The sequence below is a fragment of the Berghia stephanieae genome, unplaced genomic scaffold, assembly GCF_034508935.2.
Source record: "Berghia stephanieae isolate SIO BIC M18660-M18661 unplaced genomic scaffold, UCSD_Bste_1.3 scaffold5684, whole genome shotgun sequence".
NCBI classification, from domain to species: Eukaryota; Metazoa; Mollusca; class Gastropoda; order Nudibranchia; family Aeolidiidae; genus Berghia; species Berghia stephanieae.
The window spans coordinates 1-5,452 of record NW_027627160.1 but is presented as its reverse complement, the minus strand read 5'-3'; the positions used below and the strand labels follow the sequence as shown (position 1 = coordinate 5,452).

General features: G+C 54.1%; 1 pseudogene; it reads left to right on the top strand.

The window, feature by feature from the left end:
• Positions 1 to 2,836, top strand: LOC144962055 (large subunit ribosomal RNA; annotated as a pseudogene; the record flags this gene model as incomplete).
• Positions 2,837 to 5,452: the final 2,616 nt, after the last annotated feature.

The following is a 5,452-nucleotide window of genomic DNA, read 5'->3' as shown; positions in this document are numbered from 1 at the left end:
AAAAAGGAAAAGGAGAGGCCCTCGCGGGCCGAGGGGGGGAAAATCTCTCGGGGGGGACTCACCGGGGGTCCCGGGGCGCACCCCGGCCGGCGGTCCCCGGGTTTGACGGCCCTGTCGGAGCATGAGGCGGGGCTCGGGCCCCGATAAAAGGTGATTACGCCTGGAGAGCGAAGCGGGGGGGAAACCTTGGTGGAGGTCGACCCCGGGGAGTGCAAATCGACCCCCCGATTGGGGTAGGGGCGAAAGCCCAATCGAACCATCTAGTAGTGGTTCCCCCCAAATTTTTCCCCTCGGGTTTACCCGGTGCCGACGGAACGATTTTCACTGGGTAAAACAAATGGTTGGAGGCATCGGGGGCGAAAACGCCCCGTTACTCTCAAACTTTAAAAAGGGTGAGGCGCCAGACCCCCCTCGCACGGGGCCTGGTGAACCCGGGGTGCCGAGTGGGCATTTTTGGGTAAGCAGAACTGGCGCTGCGGGAACCGAACGCCCGGTTGTGGTGCCAACGCAGGCGCCCCGGGGGAAAGCTAAAAAGGTGTGGGTCGGACTGACAGCAGGGCGGTGGCCACGGAAGTGGGAAATCCGCCAAGAGTGTGTAACAACTCCCGCCGAACGACCCCCCCTGAAAAGGTGGCGCGAGCGTCGGACCCAACCCCGGGCCCCCCCGCCAGGGGGAGGGGGGTCCCTCCCCGGGCGGCCGGGGGATAGGGGTGCGCCGCGGGGGGCGTGAAAGTGGGGGAGGATCCCGTTCGGAGCCCCCGCGGGTAAAGATTTGGTGGTAGTAGAAAATATTGAACGGGAGAATTTTTTAAAGGCCGAAGTGGGGAAGGTTCCGCGGGAAACGTGCTGTAGTGGGTGAGTCGGCCCTAAGGGGGGGGTTAGCTCCCTTGCTGAAGGGGTACAAAAACAGGGCCCCCGGGGGGGGCCGCCGAACGGGGCCCCGGGCCCCGGGCCCTGTCAGCACCTGCGCCCGCGAAAGGGAACCCAGTTAAGGTTCGTCGGAAGGGCGGCGGAAGAACGGCCCCCTGCGCGACTACTTTCCCGGCGTGGGGGGCGCCGCGGCGACCCCGAAGGAAGGGGAACGCCCCGTGGGCCCCGGGGAGAGCCGTGTCTTTTTTAAAGGGTTTGGTTCCCCGGAATCGGGTCGACCGAAAAAGGGCTGGCCGGGCCGAAAACGCGCCGAAAAGACATGGCTGGCCCGGACGTCAGGGCGGTCGGGGAAAAACCCCCGTCGAGGGCCTTTAAATCTCGCTCCCCGGCCCGTACTCATGTCCGCGCAGGTCTCCTAGGTTAGCCCCTCTGGTCCACGAGTAATGTGGGTTAAGGGAAGTGGAAAAATTTGGATCCTAACTTGGGAGAAGGATTGGTTTGAGGGCGGGACGGTGGGTGGGGGAGGAAGCGGGCAAAACGCACCACCTGAGGGGACACCCCGGGGGGGAGAGCGTGCGCGGAAAACCCCGTGGGGGCCCCGGGCCCGAGCGGCCTCGCCCCGGCTGACCCCTTCGGGGGGGCGCGTTGGCTGGCGGGGGACAACCGACGCGACCCCGATTCCGCTGTCTAGAACGTCAGGCGGGGGAATCGATGTCTAATTAAAAACAGAGCGTCCGACAGCTGAAAAGGTGTTACGGGACGTGATTTCGCCAGTGCCAAATGTCAAAGTGAAAGAGATTGCAAAGGGGGAAAACGGGGGAGTAACTATGACTTTTAAGGTAGCCAAATGCCTCGTCGTTAATTTGCGACGCGCAGAAGGTTAACGAGATTCCCCCTGTCCCCCATCTAGCCGGGAAATCACAGCCCAAAGGGGAAAGGCTTGGTGAAATCAGCGGGGAAAAAAGACCCTGTCGAGCTTGACTTAGTCCCATCTGTGGAGGAGGTGGGGGGGGAGCAAGGGGTGCGTCTTCGGGCGCGACAGTGAAATACCGTTCCCCGGGGACCTCCCCTTACCCACGGATGGGGGCCGGGGCCTTCTTTCAGGTAGGGGTACGAGGTTCAACGGTCAAGCCGCCCTCGGGGGCTGGGGGGGTCCCCCGATCCCCCCACGCGGTCACGGGCGGCGCGACCCTGCCGGGGGACAGCCTCGGAGGGGATTGTGGGGCGGTACATCTTCTAAGCGCAGCGAAGGTTCCAAGGCGGGCTCAGCGAGGAACGGAAACCCCGCGTAGAGCAAAAGGGGAAATGCCCGTCGACCAGGATTTTTCAGTACGAAAACTGGCGTGAAAGGGGCCTATCGTCCTTTCGACGTTGGGGGTTCAAGCGAGGGTGTAGAAAGTTCCCGGGTAATGGCTTGTGGCGGCCAAGCGTTCATAGCGAGTCGCGATTTATCCTTCGATGTCGGCTCTTCCTATATTGCGAAGCAGAATTGCCAAGGTCGGAAATTTTTCACCGCCAACAGGGAACGTGAGCTGGGGTTTTGACGTCGTGGACAGGTTGTTTTATCTACTGATGAAACGCCCTTGCCCCGGTAATCTTGTCAGACGAGAGGAAAGGTGAGTTCGGACCTTGGGTTTGCGCGTCCCGGGGTCAGGCCGATGGCGCCAGGTAGTCCGTGGGAGTAGATGAAAGCCTAAGCGGAACCCCCCCCGGTGCAAAGGGGGAGCTTAGCTAGGGCCCCGAGGTGCAGGCAAAATTTAAACCGGCAAACCCTGGGTTCGTCGGCTAGTGCCGTGCCGGCCCCCCTGTACGCGCGCAGATCTGTGGGGCGTGGCTGGGTCGGGGACTCCGTCCGTTAGGGGCAGAAATCGCGTGCGGACCCCCAAAGTATTTCCCTCGGGGTGTTGTAAGCGTTAGGCTGTCCGGGGGCGGCGATCGTTGAGACTAAACCCCGGAGTGGATTTTCCCTCCGAGGGTTTTTTCGGCCCCCCTTTCACCGGACGGCACGGCCGGCCGATGGCCGCCCTTTGGTCCTTTCTCTGTGGCTCGGATGCTGGGGGTGCGGGCGCGGCGGCGGGGGTGGAGGTGTCATAAACGTAAAATACATTTACTTTACTTTACTTTACTTCTTCAAAGTTCTATTCCTAGAATTTGGAGAATTTTTTTTTCTCTCCCCTGCCCAGAGGCACAAATCCGTCCAGGGGCCCCTACCCGTCAGAGGCACTAGTCTCCAGAGGCACTAATCGTCCGAGGCACAATCCGTCCAGAGGACTTTTTTTTTCCCTTCTTTGCTGTCTGCAAAGTAAATTGCAACGCTTTTTTTTTTTTTTTTTTTTTTTTAAATTTTGTTTTTCCTTCCGAGCCCCTTGTAGGCTTTGGAAGCGGAATTCCCCAACTGTTTTTTTAGCCCCTTAATAGATTTGAGAAGGGGTTCCCATTGTCCCTTAATGGGCTTCTGAGAAGGGGAAATTTCCCCCCACTGCATTTTTTTTACCCCCTTAATAGGTTCTGCGAAGCGGAATTCCCCAACTGCATTTTTTTTGTCCTTTACCAGGCTTTGAAAGCGGAATTTCGCCAAACTGCTTTTATTTAGCCCCTTAATAGGCTTCTGCGAAGGGTTTCGCCCCCTGCATTTTTATTTTGCCCCTTTACAGGCTTTGCAAACGGAATTCCCCACTCATTTATTTGCCCCTTAAATGACTTGAAAAGGGGGTTTTCGCCATTGCCCCTTAAAGGCTTTGGGGGAAATTCGCAACTGCTTTCTTTAGTCCTTTAAATAGGCTTCGCAAAGCGGAATTGCCAACGCATTTTTTTTTGCCCTTTTACCGGCTTCTGCGAAGCGGAATTCCCCAACTGCTTTTATTCAGTCCTTATAGACTTTGAGAAGGGGAAATTCGCCAATGATTTTTTTTGCCCTTTAACAGGCTTCTGCAAAAGCGGAATTCGCCAACTGTTTTATTTTTGTCCCTTAATAGGCTTCTGCGAAGGGGTTTTCCCCAAACTGTATTTTTTTTTTTTTTATTCCTTTTTTTTTTTTTAAAATTTTTTTTTTTTTTTTTGCGTCCTTTTTAAGGCTTCTGCGAAGCGGAATTCCCCAAAATATATTTTAAACAAATTGGTCGCTGCGTAGTTTTGTTTTCGCATTAAATTTATTTTTTTTTTTTTTAAATTTGGGCCCCCTCATTGACTTGACTTGCAAAGCGAAATTCCCCAAACTGCATTTTGTAGATTGTGCGTGGTATGTTGACTTGCGCGCATTTTCTCTCTCTCTCTCTCTCTCTCTCTCTCTCTCCTCTCTCTCTCTCTCTCTCTCTCTCTCTCTCTTCTCCCCCCTTTTTTTTTTTTTTTTTTTTTTTTAAATCCATACTCCCCTTTTTGCAAGGTTTTCGCCAACGACTTTTTTTAAAATTTAATTTTATTTTTTAATTTTGGGGGGAAATTTTTTTTTTTTTTTCTTTTTTCCCCCCCCCCAAAAAGGGTTCTGGAAGCGGAATTGCCAACTGCATTTTTAAAATTCTCGTTTACGGTTTACTTTTTTTCCCTTTGTCCCCTTAGCTTTCACCGTACTCAGAGGGGAAAAACTGTAAGTATGTTTTCCCGTTCTGTTCTTTGTGTCCCGCTTGCCGTTAGAGTGTTGCTGTTGGCTGTAGACGCGTTTAAAGCGTTTTGAGCCATTCCCTGGCTCGGGTAGTTGATATCGATAGAAAGGGTTCTTTATCGCATTCTCCCCGTAATAGATGTAAAACGAATCCTCCCCGTGAGTAGTGTTTTCTCCGTCCTGTCGTGCCCCGCTCTGACGTAAGTGTTGTGTTGGCTGTAGGCTTTTGTAAACGCTTTGAGCCGTTCCCGGCTCGGCGCTAGTTGAGTACTCTAGAAAGGTTCTTACTCCTTTCCCCCCCGTACAGATGTAAAACGAATACCGGCCGTGAGTAGTGTTTTCTCCGCCCCTTTGTCTTCCCGCTCTGACGCAAAGTGTTGTGTTGGCGTGAGCGTTGAAAAGCGCTTTGAGCCGTTTCCCTGGCTCGGCGCATGTTGCGTTCCGTAGAAAGGTTTTTTACCGCCCTCTCCCGTAATAAATGTTAAAGAATCCCGGGCCCGTGAGTAGTGTTTTCTCCCCCGTGTGTCCCGCTCTGCACGTTAGAGTGTTGCTGTTGGCGTGACGCTTTTGTAAAGCGCTTTGGCCCGATTCCCGGTCGGGCATTTTTTGAGTACTCGATGAAGGTTCTTTACTCCCCTTTTTCCCCCGAATCAGGTAAAAGAATATGGCGTGAGTAGTTTTTTTCTCCGCCCTTCGTGTCCCGTCTGCACGTTAGAGTGTTGTGGGGCGTAGACGCTTAAAAAGCGCTTTGAGACGATTGCCTGGCCGGCGCATAGTTGAGTACTCGATGAAAGGTTTTTTACTGCATTCTCCCCCCGTAATAGATGTAAAAAAAATTCCCTGGCCGTGGTAGTTTTTTTCCCCGTCCTGTGTGCCCCGTCTGCACGCTAGTTTTGCGTTGGCTGTGACGCGTTGTAAGCGCTTTGAGCACGATTCCCTGGTCGGCGCATTTGAGTATCGTAAAAAGCCTCTTTAACTACTTTC